This window comes from Alexandromys fortis, unplaced genomic scaffold (assembly GCF_014885135.2).
Source record: "Alexandromys fortis isolate MF-2015 unplaced genomic scaffold, M_Fortis_MF-2015_v1.1 scaffold_133, whole genome shotgun sequence".
In the NCBI taxonomy this organism is placed as follows: domain Eukaryota; kingdom Metazoa; phylum Chordata; class Mammalia; order Rodentia; family Cricetidae; genus Alexandromys; species Alexandromys fortis.
In genome coordinates, this window is record NW_026068030.1 from 1091957 (window position 1) to 1108329 (window position 16373).

General features: G+C 37.7%; 1 protein-coding gene across 5 annotated transcripts in view; it reads right to left on the reverse strand.

The window, feature by feature from the left end:
- The window catches only part of Tpk1 (thiamin pyrophosphokinase 1), a 337026-nt gene that overhangs the window by 161178 nt on the left and 159475 nt on the right, over positions 1-16373 (reverse strand). The gene's annotated exons all lie outside the window — the stretch shown is intronic.

A 16373-nucleotide genomic window follows, 5' to 3' on the forward strand; every position in this document is an offset into this window, starting at 1 on the left:
TTCTTAATTCAGGAATGAAACAATTCTTGGACTCTTGACAAGCAGCTGAGTAAGGGAAAGTTTAACATAACCCGGTGTATAGAGTTGCCATTCAAAGAGTTTTCAAGGATACAAAAACACCCATACGGACTTCTAAATTATTCTAAGAACCATCTCAGTAGATTTAAGGCTTCTTCTTTTACCTCAAGGTCTCTTTTAATGTGTCAAGCTCAACCTGTGCATTATTCATTTATGACTTCCTTACAATGAAGTGACCAGTGAAAAAATTAATTTCTCACCATTCAGAAATATATGATTCTCTAAAAGACACATATGTCATCTTTACAAGATCAAAGTCATAATTTCCTGACCCTAAAAGAACATTGAAATTTTCTATAATCACCAAGCAAGGGCATGAACAAGAGGCTGATCTAAAGCTAACAGTCTTAAAAAGAAAGACATATGCGAGTCACTTAGCGATATTAATAAAGTGACTGATAAGGCTGTCACCAACTTCCATTATATGGAGAACTCCCTGAGGGTAGGAATTATGTTTCTTTCTGAACTGTTTCCCATTATGGCACCTCTCTGCTACACAATAAGTATCCAATAAATATTTTCATGATGTTTATTTTTTTGAAATCTAGGAACATATTATATTAAATATGTTAAATGTAAGATATTTATAGATGTTTACAGAAATTTGTATTGGCAGTAGGCTGTGGCAGCATCTTCTTGCTAACCATACCACAATTAAGAACTGAGATTTGTCTTTCTTTTTAAAATAGTGACAATAGAACAATTATGCAAAAAAAAAGAAACCTCAACAGGCAAATCTAAACAGTAATGGATGAGTAATGGACCAGTCTACCTTCCAGGCTAACCTCACACAGTTAGCAGACAGCGACAGAGAAAATGTCAATTCGGCAGAATAAAATCTAGAGCCACTACAATATTTTACAGATTAAAGAAGACCACAATTGACCTGATGACTCTTAGCTACACAGTAATATTCAGCAAGAGCATGGATACAAACATTATGGTTATTGCCATGAAGAGGGACATGTTTATATCCATCTGAAAACAAAATGTCTTGTAATATTTCTTGAGTCAGCTCAATGAGAATGGTACTTATTATTAGTATTTTTATTTCTGAAAGTTGGAAACACAGTGAATGAATTACTGGAGAGCTGTTGCTTACCTTCAAGAAAAAGAATGCCACTATTGCACCTTTCTGTGTGTTCACGATGTTGGTCAGTGTTGTGGTTCATAGGCTTCCTGGCTGGAAATCTATTGTTTCCCTTCCTTTGCAGCTTGCATAAGACTTTATGATGCTTTGGAAGCTACACTTCAGGAAGGACGTCTCCAAGTTAGATCTAGGTCCACTCATACAAGTCCTGTGTCCCAAGTTGTGATGTCACAATGAAGTCATATTTAGCTGTTCCTGCATTTGGGCTGGAGTTCATTTTGCAGACCTCCTCTTTGAATTTGAAAGCTGCTATGCAGGTAACTGTTTCCACTTCCAGTGACTTCATTGTTAGTCTTTTATACTCATTAAATTTCCTAGGTGTGATAGCCTTTAAGCACCTTAGGCAAGATTTCTAGAAATTCTAGGTTTCATTATCTTCTTACTGTTCAGTGTTAGGAGTCTCTCTTCTCATCTTGACCTGGGACTTTCTGTGGTTCCATTACAAATGAGTTAGGCATCCCAACCTTATTCATTTAGGTCAAGTGACATATACATATATAAATCATAAAAGAATTATATCTTGTTTCCCTTCTCTTTTCTCTCCAAACCCTACCAGGCAAGCATATGCCTTGTTTTCTCTTGAATTCATTATCTTTTTTTAATTGTCCTCATATTTATACATATGTGTGTATATAGACTACACACACACACACACACACACACACACACACACACACATATATATATATATATATATATATATATATACACAGCTATATAAATATAACCTGTTCCATTTCTGAAATGTTTACTTGTATGTATATGATTTCAGGACTGACCACTCAGTACTGGATAATGGTTTCGGGAAGCTTTTCCATGGGTAAGACTTTGTCCTGTTCTCAGTCTCCCCCTGTTGCCCATAGTTTTTTGTCTAGGGTTGAGGCCCTTGAGATTTCCTTCTTCTTTATGAGCATATCTAGCGGTGTCACCATTGTTTGGGCCTTGGTAAGGCAGCCTTGTTAATGAGATTTCCTGATTGTAGCTTCTCTGACATTTCTGTGAGACAAGACACACATGTCACAGCAAACTTCCTACTTCTGTGGCTCTTACGATATTTCTTCCTCCTCTTCTGCAAAGATCCCCGAGCATTACATGCAGGAGTTGTGTTGTAGATGTATCATTTTGAACTAGGCACCGTAGTCTCGTGTTCTCTGTGTTTTGATCAGTTGTGCTCTCTGTAATGGTCTCCATCTGTTGCTAAAGGAAGTTCCTTTGATGTAATGGAAAAACAACAGTTATCTGTGTGTATAAGGATAAATATTTAGAGTATAGTTACAAATTATGGTGGTTATTGAAGTGGTTTGTCTTTAAGATGCATGACTTCACTAGCCCTGGGTAATTCATTCACTGTGTTTCCAACTTTCAGAAATAAAAATACTAATAATAAGTAATAAGTAATAAGAGGTTATCAATTTGAGAGTGAGACAGGCACATGAAATAAGTTGGAAGGAGTAAAGGGAAAGGGGAAAGTGAGTCAATTATATTTTACTCAAAATACATTAAAAATAAAAATTGAAAAAATAAAAAGAGTATGAAGTTGGGAGGGGTTATTTTCAGGGAGATTATGGATTTGGAAGTAGATACTGGGTGATGAATGTGATCAAGCTACATTGTATAAAGGTTTGAAATTTTCAAAGAATACAAATACACACACACACACACACACACACACACACACACACACACTGACTTCATTGTTTCTCAGTCCTCTAGTAAAAAAGTAAGACTAATAAAGAGGATGTAGGCAACAAAGAAAAAGATGGTACTGATGTAAGTTATCCACAAATGTACATCCATATTAGACAGGGGGATACTGATAATGCTAAACAAACACTAACTTGTCAGAGTCAGAAACACTACAGTATTGAACATTTTCACTGATTGGATACTTTTTTTTTGTGAAAATATTAAAGCCCCCACAACAATCAATACAAAGTGAAGAAGAAGAGGCCATGAAACTTAGCATTAGAAGGACATGAGTTTTTACCTTGTGGTCTGCAAGATTAGTTTCCTAATAAGAAGACATATATTTTAATTAGAAACACACCAAAAAAAAAAAACCACACAAAGTTAAAACTACAATGACCTTAAATAGGTGTAAGGTGATGTTCCTTGGTGAAAACTACATGTTCATTGATTTTTCTTAGTCACACAAAATTCAGTGTTTTTTAAAGCAAAAAAAAGTATTACTATTTTAAGAGCCAGCAGGTAGATCCAGTTTCACACTGCATATATCTGTATTTATTTCTTATCATTTAACATGTAGAAATTTATGTAACTCAATTTTATTAAGTTCCCTCTATAAATAGGCTTCTTTCTCAAGCTGGATTGTGATTTTTGATATTATATTCCATTAATTGTAGTTTACAACGACTTAAAAAAAAAACATCTGGACTGATGACAAAATGTTCAGTACCTGTTGATGTTAAGGTTATTTTAATTTTTTTCTGACCTAAAAACAATCTTTTGAAGATGTGGAATCACATACCCACGTGAACTATCCTGAGGAACACAAACACTAGAGGAAAAGCAAGGTGTTAAGAAGTTAGAGAAACCACTTCACTAATTCTGTTCTCGTTTTTCAGTTGACAATAATCATATTCATCAAGTATCTCTCATCCTATAAACAAAAGCAAGATAAAGCTACATAAACTTAATTATAAGTTACCAATCAACTACTCTTTTTAGGTCGCTATGTGTCATGTGTGTGCAGCTCTGTGAAAGAATACTGTACAGTATCTGTGGTGGGGGAGGGATAATAGCTCACTACCAGAGTGCTTGCCTAACATGTAGGAAACCTAGTGTTTGAGCCTAAGCACTGAAAAATTAAAACACACAACTATTACCTTTATCATATGTGAAGAAGAAGGGGTCTACCAGATACTATAAACATAGACTAGCAGAATTAAACACGAACACTATGACTAGTATCACATAAAATATAAATTTAATTTGATTACTCATGAGAAAGAGAAACAGAAAGACAGTCAGACTCCATATCTTCTTCTTGCCATTCAGGAAAAACTCCTAAAAAAGCTTGCTTAGGTTTAATGTGCATCTGAAGAAAGTCATCTTCAGTTCACTTTTAAATCACAGTTTTCCTTTTGACAGGTAGTGAGAAATAGTAGCTTTATCTGAAATAGTATTTTGGCTTTTGCACCAAGCCACATTCTCTATAAAATGTCTTCATCAGGAATCCTTGTAATGGGGAAATAATCATGCGTCTACTAATATCAAACTTGCCCTTTTGCAGGCTTGGATCTGTTCAGTATGACAGGCTTCAAAGTAGGATCACTACATCAGAAGCCAAAAAACATTTTGAAAAATTCTTTACATTTTATAATATTATAAACTATAATATTATAAAATGTAATATTATAAAATTCTTTACATTTTATAATATTATAAAATTCTTACATTTTATAATATGCTACATATAGACAGATATTATAAAACATTATATATTTTATAATACATATATAGAATTATGTGTTCCAAGCAAAAACTACTTTAAGGGTCTACATTATTTAGAATCTGTGTGTGTGTGTGTGTGTGTAGAAAGAGAGAGAGACAGAGAGAGACAAAGAAATACACAGAAGGTAACATAGAAAAAAAAAAACAAAGATCCTCAAGCTTAGGAAAGTAATAAATGCCCCCATCCAGTCAATGATAATCTATATGAAATTGGAAAATATTAATATAAAGTGCGTCCAAAACAATGAAGAGCCAAAATAACCAAGGGATATTTTTGAAGTAAGATGGCTGACTGAACTTTCCCTTCCTCAGGCTTAAAGTAATTAAAAACAAGAATGTTGGCAAACTGAAACAAAGGAGGACAAGTACCCCCAGGGCAGAGGTAGCCATCTGTGTGGTGCAGAGCTTTCCTCTAGGAATATGACTGGTACCCAGCGATATGGAATATGCATCTGTTTGGGTGAACACTCTTGAAGAACTGGGGAGAAATGTGAGTATATGCACATTTGGAAGCTGAACACCAGACAAGAAATAGAGTCAGGAAAGCGAACAGACTTTGGGATAGGAGATCTCTTAAATGAAATAAAAACTTCCCCATTTTACTCAAAATTAATAACCAATAAACCTAAAGCGAGGAAGAAACATCCAAACACTAGGAGCCAGTTTCTACCTACAAAAGGTAGGTTTACTATTCAGAAGAAGGAATGGCTAAGAATTGATAAAGAATAAGTAAAGACATGAAAAAATAGGAAACTATTTTGATAAACATGTTAGACAACAGGAAATAAATCAAATCAATAATATAAAAAGATACTGGTTTTTATCAATCAGAAAAATGCAAACAAAGATCACATTGGTACACATCTCCTACACTCATGAACAAAAATAAAATAACTGCATAATCAAACGCCTTAATATTCTGATGGTTAAAAAGAATAAACACACATAGAAGCACAGATGTATCATATGTTCATGAGATACAGACCCACAGAAAAGTAACTGCATACAGTCCTACAGAGAATTGTTCTAGAACACTGTTGATACCACACCCAAGGCTCCACATATGATGTGGAATGGAGCAGCATTAGAATATGACCTATGTACACCCTCCCACAGACATAAAGCTGTGTCTTTATTTCCTCCAGTAAATCCCACATGAGCAGCTGTTATGCAGAAACCTTAATGTTAAATGGTACGGTAAAAGTCTACATGTGCTCTTTATGGATGGGATTCTTTTTTAAGCTTATGTTATTATTATTATTAAAAATTTCCACCTCCTCCCCACCTTCCATTTCCCTCCCCCATCCCCCCACTTCCACTCCCCCTCCCTGTCCAGTCCAAAGAGCAGTCAGGGTTCCCTGCCCTGTGTGAAGTCCCAGGTCCTCCCCCCTCCATTATGGATGGGACTCTTTTCTTCTGAATTGCCTTTCAATTCTTGATTGTTTGAATCCCTCAATGCAGAACCTACTCATGCTTATGGCAACCAGTTATATTAATTATCATGTTTAATTAACAATTTTTGTTAAAGTACAAAAAGATATAAGGCATTATAATGATTTAGATTTAGTAATGAAACAAAGCTACCTTGAATTTTATAGGCAAATATACTTAAGTTGGGTGGTAATTACATGTTTATTATTTTTTCCAGTTTTACACCTCATGTATATCATACAATGGTTTTGAAATTACCTATAATTTCTTACTAAACAAGGGCAAAAAAGAATGGTAGGTTAACTTTTCTAGTGCTAGTGGCTAAAACAATCATTAATGCTGATCAAACTTGGTCTTCTTACATCCTGCCCATTAAAATAGTGCAATTCTACAGTGACAGGAAATTTATGTCTAATATATTTGAAATCTGAACAGTTCTATTAAAAATCTACCACATTATATGTCAAGATAGAATATATCACCATTTATTGTCTTATAACTGGTCTTAGTTGTACTCTATGGAATCATATAAAATTAAAAACATTTGCCTAGAATTTTATTTTCTGGTATGCATTCCACTGACACTGATTGTTAAGTCATTTTTATTTTATTTCTTATTGAAAAAATTTCTGCCTCCTCTCCGCCTCCCATTTCCCTCCCCCTCCCCCCACTTCTCTCCCCCTCTCCCCACACCATTCCCCCTCTCTCTCCAGTCTGAAGAGCAGTCTGGATTCCCTGCCCTGTGGGAAGTCCAAGGTCCTCTCCGCTCCATCCAGGTCCAAGAAGGTGAGCATACAAATAGGCTAGGCTCCCACAAAGCCAGATCATGCAGTAGGATCAAAATCCGGTGCCATTGTCCTTGGCTTCTCATCAGCCCTCATTGTCCGCCATGTTCAGAGAGTCTGGTTTTATCCCATCCTTTTTCAGTCCCAGTCCAGCTGGCCTTGGTGAGCTCCCAATAGATCAGCCCCACTGTCTCAGTGGTTGGGTGCACCCCTTGTGGTCCTGACTTCCTTGCTCATGTTCTCCCCCTTCTGCTCCTCATTTGGACCTTGGGAGCTCAGTCCGGTGCTCCAATGTGGGTTTCTGTCTCTATCTCCTTCCATCACCAGATGAAGGTTCTCTCATATCCAAGATGAAGGTTCTTTCATATCCAGGCGGATAACTATATGTTTTTCTTTGGGTTCAACTTCTTATTTAGCTTCTCTGGGATCACAAATTATAGGTTCAATGTCCTTTATTTATGGTTAGAAACCAATTATTGTTAAGTCATTTAAGACAGAATATCAAATAATAAAAATTGTCCTCCTCGGCTTCAGAGTGCTCAGATATGAGAGAGATGTGTTTGCTTCCTTCATCGTGATCTAAGGACAACAGCGATGAGGGAAATTGAATACAACACCCTCTTGAGAATTTCAGGTTCTTACTGGGCCAGGGTATCTGAAAGCAAGACCCACAGTGAGTGCCTGAACATACGAATAATACCAAGTGCAACATACACTATATTTCCCTGTACATACTCTTGCTATAATTTCTTCTGTGGGGGAGACGTAAAGCAATGTCTGAATGTTTTCCCAAAGTTCACACCAGGGAGTCAATGATGTTATTGGGCTTTCTTGCAGAACATAGGTGAGGAATTACTTACAAGGGTGTGAGCACCTCCCTAGCCCTACAACTGACTGCACCTAGAAAGTGTTACTCAGCAGGGAAGAGGGCTTCTATTGTAGTAACATTGATAGAGTATTTTTTCCTGTCTTCCCCACTACTGTGTGCTTTAGCCCTTCCCCCAGGCAGCACTGCAGGTGGCAGAGAGCATCTGGATACTCAATGGAGAATCTTGTACCCTACACTCATCACCAGCCAGCTGGGATGATCTTGCACAAGGGGGCACAGATGAACAACCCCAAGAAAGAGGCTGTTGGTTGGAGGACAGTCACACATAACACCTATATATACCTATAATAATGTTTGAATTATAACTTCAGCATAAGATAAATTAGAAATATGGCCAACAACAACAGACTTTAAGAGCATTAAATCCCTGTCATTCTCAACATTCCACTGTTATGGCTTCACATTTTTCACTGTGACACTGTGAAAAGACACAAAGCCTGTCTGCCACCTGTGTGGTACAATGTGATGAGATGAATAAAGATGAAGGTTAAGTATGGTGAACAAGGATTAGGTGCTTATAGAAGGGTTGCTTGCATATGAACACCCCAGGAGCTGCCATGCTGAGTTGGCAATCAGTTCACCTATAGCAGGTAAAATATATAGTGTGGATACACTGGAAAAAAGCCCACACACAACAGATCCAGATGTTGTAAGACTTGGTGATGCTACTTATCTTTTCATCTTTTTTTTTTACACTGGCAATGCACACACATGCATGGCCAGACCATATATGGCAGTTCTGTTTAACTTGTCCATATTGAATTTCATGGTCTAATTTGATGAGAACCACTGACCAGGTTTCTTCCCCAAGAGGGCACCAGATCTCATTACAGATGAATTGAACTAAGGACCTTTGGAAGAGCAGGCAGTATTCTTAACTGCTGAGCCATCTCTCCATCCCTTATGCTATATAATTTAAAACTTTGGCATTTTTTAAAAAAAATTCTAGGGATGTTCATTTTATATGCTGGGACCTCAATTGACTAACTGAGTCTACAGAAAGTAGAACCACAGGGAAAGGAGACCCACTATATTCTACAAGGCAAGTTCTCAACAAAAAATATGTAAAATGAAAATATATGTAAAAAATAACATTCTTCCTAAGCCAGACATTTTCTTAAGAAAATGCCATAAAGGATTAAATATTATAAACTGTTTTAAATATGAAGGTGCAATATTTAAAAAAAGAAAATAATTCCTCAGGATGATTTATGTTAATATGACAAAGAACTTAACAATACAAGAAAGTTTTTATATTTTCTCATTCAAATAGCATGGATCCTAGCCTCATCAGAAAAGCACTTTTTCTCAAATGTCTACATAAGAAATAATAATATGTAGATGCACTCAAAGAGACTTATTCAGCATCCCATAAGTGATGAAGTTATAGAACATAGGTAAATCATGCCATAAAAGCTATAGTTTAAGATGAATTGGAACTCAAGACAAGTAAGAACTTAGAAAAATGGCAACAATGACTATAAATATTTCATGAAGGTTCTACACAAGAGATCACTCACATAAAATTATAGGTAAAACTATGCCATGAGGTATTAGGTATTATATAAATGTAAAGCTTTAAATCATCAACAACAGTTGTCACTAGAACATATTAGTTATCTAAATCTGCTGAATTAATAAGCTAAGAAATATGAAAATTTAAGGCTCTAAAGTAATAGGAAGTAAAGAATATAGAAAATGTATGTGTTGGTAACTAATCAGAGTAGTTGCTCAAAAAAAGAGTGATATGAAAAGATGGCTGGGGATTTGTCACTCCTATAATTCCCCTATAAACCATCACTGCCAACATCTCTGTAACCACTACCTGCAACAACAACAAAGCAACAGCCATCACCACCATTACTTCCCAAACATCACCCTCACCACCATGACCACCATCATCACAACTTCCAACACCACTGCCATTTATAGTACCATTGCTGCCATCACCATTTCAACTATCACAGCCATCTCCACCATGACCACCACCATCACCATTGACACCTCCATTACTATGATCACCACCACCCCTACCACCATCATCATCCCCATCATGTCTTGTCTACCACCATGAAGTGCATGTTGCTGTGAATAAGCCCTATGAATCTGCTATACAGACACAAAGTAAATACAATTTTCATTTCCTTGAACTTTACATTCTCCCATTCAAGAAATTCCAAAATCCTCAAATTGCCATGGTACCCTTAAGCATACCATATAACTCAACACCAATGGAACTGCAGATTTAGCTCTTGATTATTAAAGGGCCTTATTTCTTTTCTACAGTTAACCTTCCAGACTGCTGTCATGTTATACTGGCTCTCTCCTAGCATTCCTCTGTGAACTATGCAGAGAAGAGTGTTCATGTCAGAAAGTTGCCCTAAAACAGAATATTTAATACATGAAAACTCTTCTTAACTAACTCATTTTCTTCCTTGGACTCTGTTAAAACTTCTTCAAGAGGCTGTTCCACCATACCATCCTATTTAATAATATGAGTTCTTTTTTTATTGATTTTTATTGAGCTCTACATTTTTCTCTGTACCTCTTCCTGCCTCTCCCCTCCCCTAGTTCTTAGGTTTACCTTAGACAATCAGGGCAGACTTGATAGTGGGATCTCTAGAATTCCCTTACCCTATTCAAAACTTCCAGCTTTCTAGATTCTCTAGAAGGCCTACCATATTTTAACATTCTGTGTGCTACGTATGGTCCCTTCATACTATAAGGTCCTTCCTGTGGAGGTAGAGTGATTTCACTGTTGTTCACTGCTGTTCTGTTCACTGCTGCATTGGCGGTCCTTGAGTAGCACACAGTAAGGACCCTGTGTTCCCAACAGAGCATGTACTCTACCTAGGTGAGAGAACGTTGCTACAAGTAAAAGATTTGATGCTCCTCCAATTATGTGTTCTGTACTAATGTTTTTAAATTTTTCAATGATAGAATACTTGTTGATCTTCGGGCAGGCAGGCAACTAAGTCTCCAAAAAGGCTTATTCAATAGACAATATACCAATTAAAAAGAATATTAGATTGTTAAGCTTAAAATTCTTAAAACAGACTAAAGCTTATCAATGAGAGCAATGTTTCAAGTTTAAAATGAAATAGGTTACAGTTTACTCTCAGATTCATTAGGACTTCTGGTTGGTTATATGTTAACACGGAGTCCAGGACAACTCCTGGTATCTTCCCTACTCCCAGACCCAAGTTGCTCTTATATCACCACTGAAAGCATTTAGTCAATATATGTTAAAATTATAATACAAAATGATTAGTAATAATGAAATACGAAGATCTGGCCTCTCTAACTCATGCCTCCCATTCTTCAGCTTCCTGACATAAATCCTTTGCTAAAACAGGTTTGGATATTATTTCCTTTTAATTTTTTTATCTTTTGGTTTTTCAAGTCAAGGTTTCTCTGTGTGGCCCCGGCTATCCTGGAGCTCATTCTGTAAACCAGGTTGGCCTCAGATTCAGAGACCTGCCTCCTTTAACCGCCTGAATGCTGGAATTAAAGGTATGCACCACCACACCTGGTTTGGTTATTTTTAATGAGAGAAAATAAAAAGAAGTTAAAAAAAGAAGAGAAAAAGATGCCATCCATCCTTGCCTGGATACTCCTTCCTCTGACTTTCTCAGACATGCAACTGGATACTTATGAGATGCCAGAACTTAAAATACACCAAGGATGTAGAGATAACCATATGCCATAGTTCCAACTAACAGGAGCCAAGAACTGCCTTATGTGATCAAGAACCAGTGGAAAGTCTTCTTCTTCACAGCAGAATATGTGCTGAGAGCTGCCAGCCTGCAGCTTGATTGCCAGAGTCCAGTATGCTCCCTGAGCAGTAAGCTGCCTCTGAGCAAGCCAGTCAGAAGCAGAAGACTCCAGCACCGGAGATCATTTCAGGGGCCCAACTATGCCTCAACTGAAGCTGGGCACATCTCTGCCATTTTCAGTGATAGTACACAACAAAAGATTTCTACTTTGTGCTGCTCTGGCATGTTGTTTTCCATTACTTCTAATACAAGAATTATCACAGCACCTTCCCACAGAGGAAGGAGACACTAATGTTTCAGGCATAACACGGTGGAAAAACAACATCTTTCATTTGTTTTGCATACATCTAGAACCAAAAACTGTACAAGATAAGTTATTCTTTGGCTTTGTGTCTGTCATGTTTAGGTTAATACTTAGGAATTTAAAATATAAGAACTTGAATATTATGAACATTTTGTAATCAGAGGAAGATAAATAATGTATGGGGTGTGGGCACAGAGAATACACAGGCAAAGACCTTAAAGATAAACCAGTCTATTATTCAAAAAACATTTTCTGGGCAGATGCACGGGCTCGCAGATGCACGTGGCGGGCGGACACCGGCGCGCAGACGCTGCGGGCAAACACCTGTGGACACCAACTAGCAAACGAGGTCCACGGGCGAACGGTAAGCCTAGTCCTGTCCCTGAAGACCACCCTGTGTGGGGAGAGTGTTCTTGGCCTGCAGTGGGAAACAGGAAACGGAGCAGGGGAATTCCCCGACCACCTTGACCCCCCAGGTTAGCCTGCAAGGGCTTGTACCCTCTGCTGGGGTTGTTCCTCTCTCTCTCCCTGGCATATCCCAGATTGTGCCCAGGGTCCTCCTTCACTCCCCCTCCCTTCCATGGGCCAGGGGATCACAAAGTTTAGTCTGTTTGGGCGCTGGATAGGGAGCTCCGGAGGGAGGGGAGCGGGAGTTCCTCTGTTTTGGTGGCTGGCCTGCAGAGGAGTAGGCCTTTTGTTGGCGAGATCCCTGGCAAACGGGGAGCTTGGTCCTGGTCCTGAAAACCCTTCTGAGTAGTGAAAGAGATCTTGGCCAGCAGCGGGACCCAAGAAACGGAGAGAAGGCATTTTGTAAGCGGGGCCCCTGGACAGCAGGAAAACCCGATCCTGTTTTAAAAGACAAATTAGATAGCATCGATAGGAGGAGATGGGCAGGCACCAAAGCAAGAATTCACCCAACAGTCTGAAAAACAACATGAAAACACCAGAAACCAATGATCTTACAACAAAAGGTCTTTAACACTCTAACACAGAAGAAGTGGAAAAAATTGACTTTATGAAAGCAATAGAATCCCTTAAACAACATGTAAAAAACGCCCTTATAGAAATGGATGAGAAGTATAATAAAAAGTTTGAAGAAATGAGTAAATACGTACATGATACCCTGGGAAGCCAAGAAATAATGATCAAACAGGTAATGGAAACAGTTCAAGAATTGAAAACTGAAATAGAAGCAAAGAAGAAAAAACAAACTGAGAACCAGCTGGATATGGAAAATCTAGGTCAAAGAGCAGAGTCTACAGAAACAAGCATAATCAATAGAATACAAGAGATAGAAGAAAGAATCTCAGATTCTGAGGATACCATAGAGAAAATAAATGCACTGATCTAAGAAAACAGCAAAGCCAACAAATACTCATCACAAAACATTCAGGAAATATGGGACACAATACAAAGACCAAACCTAAGAATAATACCAATAGAAGAAGGAGAAGAGTCACAACTCAAAGGCCCAGAAAATATTTTTAACAAAATTATGGAAGAAAACTGATGTGGGAGTGTCATATATCAATCTGTTGATTTCATTGCTTAAGCAATAAAGAAACTCCTTGGCCCTGATAGGTTAAAACATAGGTGGGAGGAGTAAACAGGATAGGATGCTAGGAGGAAAGGAAGTGAGGTCAGACTCTGCTCTGCTCCCAGAGAGACTTGACAGCTCTGCTCTCTGGAGCAGAGATGCCAGGCTCCACTCTCCCAGGCAGCTCAGACCCAGGATGGACGTAGGCTAGAATCTTCCCGGTAAGCGCAACTTGGGGTGCTTACACACATTACTAGAAATGGGTTAGTCCAGGCGCAAGAGTTAGCCGAGAAGAGGTTTCAACAGAAAACTTTCCCAACATAAAGAAAGACATTCCTTTGAATATTCAAGAAGCATACAGAACACCAAACACACTGGATCAAAGAAAAACATCCCCTTGCCATATAATAATCAAAACACAAAATATACAGGTTAAAGAAAGAATATTAAGAGCTGCAAAGGAAAAGGGCAAGTAACTTATAAAGGTAAACCAATCAGACTTACACCTGACTTCTCTAAGGAAACCATGAAAGCCAGAAGGTCCTGGATAGAGGTACTGAAAAAACTAAGAGACCATGGATGCAAACCCAAACTACTATACCCAGCCAAGCTATTGTTCACTATCAATGGAGAAAGCAAGACATTCCAAGATAAGAACAAATTTAAACAATACGTAGTCACAAATCCAGCCCTACAGAAAATAATAGAAGGAAAATCACAACCCAAGAAATCCAGCATTGCCAACACTGTCTACAATAACTTAGGCGTCTAGTGAACCTTCACCAGCACAACTCAAAGAAGGGAGACACACAAATGCTATTACCAAAAACAATAAGAATAACCGGAGTAAACAACCACTGGTCATTAATATAACTTAATATGAATGGCCTCAATTCACCCTTAAAAAGGCACAGGCGAAGAGAGTGGATACAAAAACAGGATCCAACATTTTGCTGTTTGCAAGCAACACATCTCAACCACAAAGACAGGCATCTACTCAGAGTAAAAGGTTGGGAAAAGGTCTTTCAAGCAAATGGTCCTAAGAAAAAAGCAGGTGTGGCCATACTAATTTCTAACAAAACTGACTTCAAACTAAAGTCAATCAGAAGAGATCAAGATGGACACTTTATACTCATAACAGGAACAATTCATCAGGATGAAGTCTCAACCCTGAATAGCTACGCCCCTAATATAAAAGCACCCAACTATGTAAAAGAAATATTACTAGAACTCAAGGCAGACATCAAACCACACACACTAGAAATAGGAGACTTCAGTACAATGTTCCAATGGACAGGTCAATCAGACAGAAACCTAATAGAGAATTAAGAGAATTATTGGAGGTAATAAAGCAAATGGACTTAAAAGACATCTATAGATCACTCCACCCAAATAGGAAAGAATATACCTTCTTCTCTGCAGCTCATGGAATCTTCTTGAAAATTGACCACACACTCAGATACAAAGGAAACCTCCACAGATACAAAAGAATATCAGTGTCCACCTGTGTCTTATCAGATCACCACGGACTAAAGTTAGAAGGGAACAACAATGATACCCCCAGAAAGCCTACAAACTCATGGAAATTGAACACTCAACTACTGAACCATACCTGGATTAAGGAAGAAATAAAGAAAGAAATTAAAGTCTTCCTTGAATTTAATGAAAATAAAGAGACAACATACTCAAACCTATGGGACATGATCAAAGCAGTGCTAAGAGGAAAGTTCATAGCACTAAGTGCCCAATTAAAGAAAACAGAGAAAGCATACATTGGAGACTTAACAGCACACCTGAAAGCACTAGAAAAAAAAGAGGCAGATGCGCCCAGGAGAAGTAGAAGACTGGAAATAACAGAACTGAGGGCAGAAATCAACAAAATATAAACAAAGAAAACAATCCAAAGAATCAATGAAACAAAAAGTTGGTTCTTGGAGAAAATCAACAAGATCAACAAACCCCTATCCAAACTAATTAAACGACAGAGAGAGAACACGCAAATAATTAAGATCAGAAATGAAAAGGGGGACATAACCACAGACACAGAGGAAATTCAGAGAATCATTAGATCTTACTACAAAAGCCTGTATGCCACAAAACTGGAAAATACAAAAGAAATGAACATTTTTTTAGATAAGTACCATATACCAAAGCTAAACCAAGAACAGGTGAATGATCTATTAGACCTGTTAGTCGCGAAGAACTAGAAACTGTTATCAAAAATCTCCCAACCAAAAAAAGCCCAGGGCCAGATGGTTTCAATGCAGAATTCTACCAGAACTTCCAAGAAGAGCTAACACCTATACTCCTTAATGTATTTCACAATATAGAAACAGAAGAGTCATTGCCAAATTCCTTTTATGAAGCTACAGTTACCCTGATACCAAAACGACACAAAAACCGAACCAAGAAAGAGAATTACAGGCCTATCTCACTCATGAATATCAACACAAAAATTCTCAATAAAATACTGGCAAACCGAATCCAAGAACACATTAGAAAAATTATCCATTATGATCAAGTAGGCTTCATCCCAGAGATGCAGGGCTGGTTCAACATATGCAAATCTATCAATGTAATCCACCATATAAATAAACTGAAAGAAAAAAACCATATGATCATTTCACTAGATGCTGAAATAGCATTCGACAAAATTCAACACCCGTTTATGATAAAGGTCTTGGAGCAATTAGGGTTACAAGGGTCATACCTAGATATAATAAAAGCTATTTACAGCAAGCCGACAGCTAACATTAAATTGAACAGAGAAAAGCTCAAAGCCATCCCACTAAAATCAGGAACACGACAAGGATGTCCACTCTCTCCATACCTCTTCAATATAGTGCTTGAAGTTCTAGCAATAGCAATAAGACAACATAAGGGGATCAAGGGGATTCGTATTGGAAAGGAAGAAGTTAAGCTTTCGTTATTTGCAGATGATATGATAGT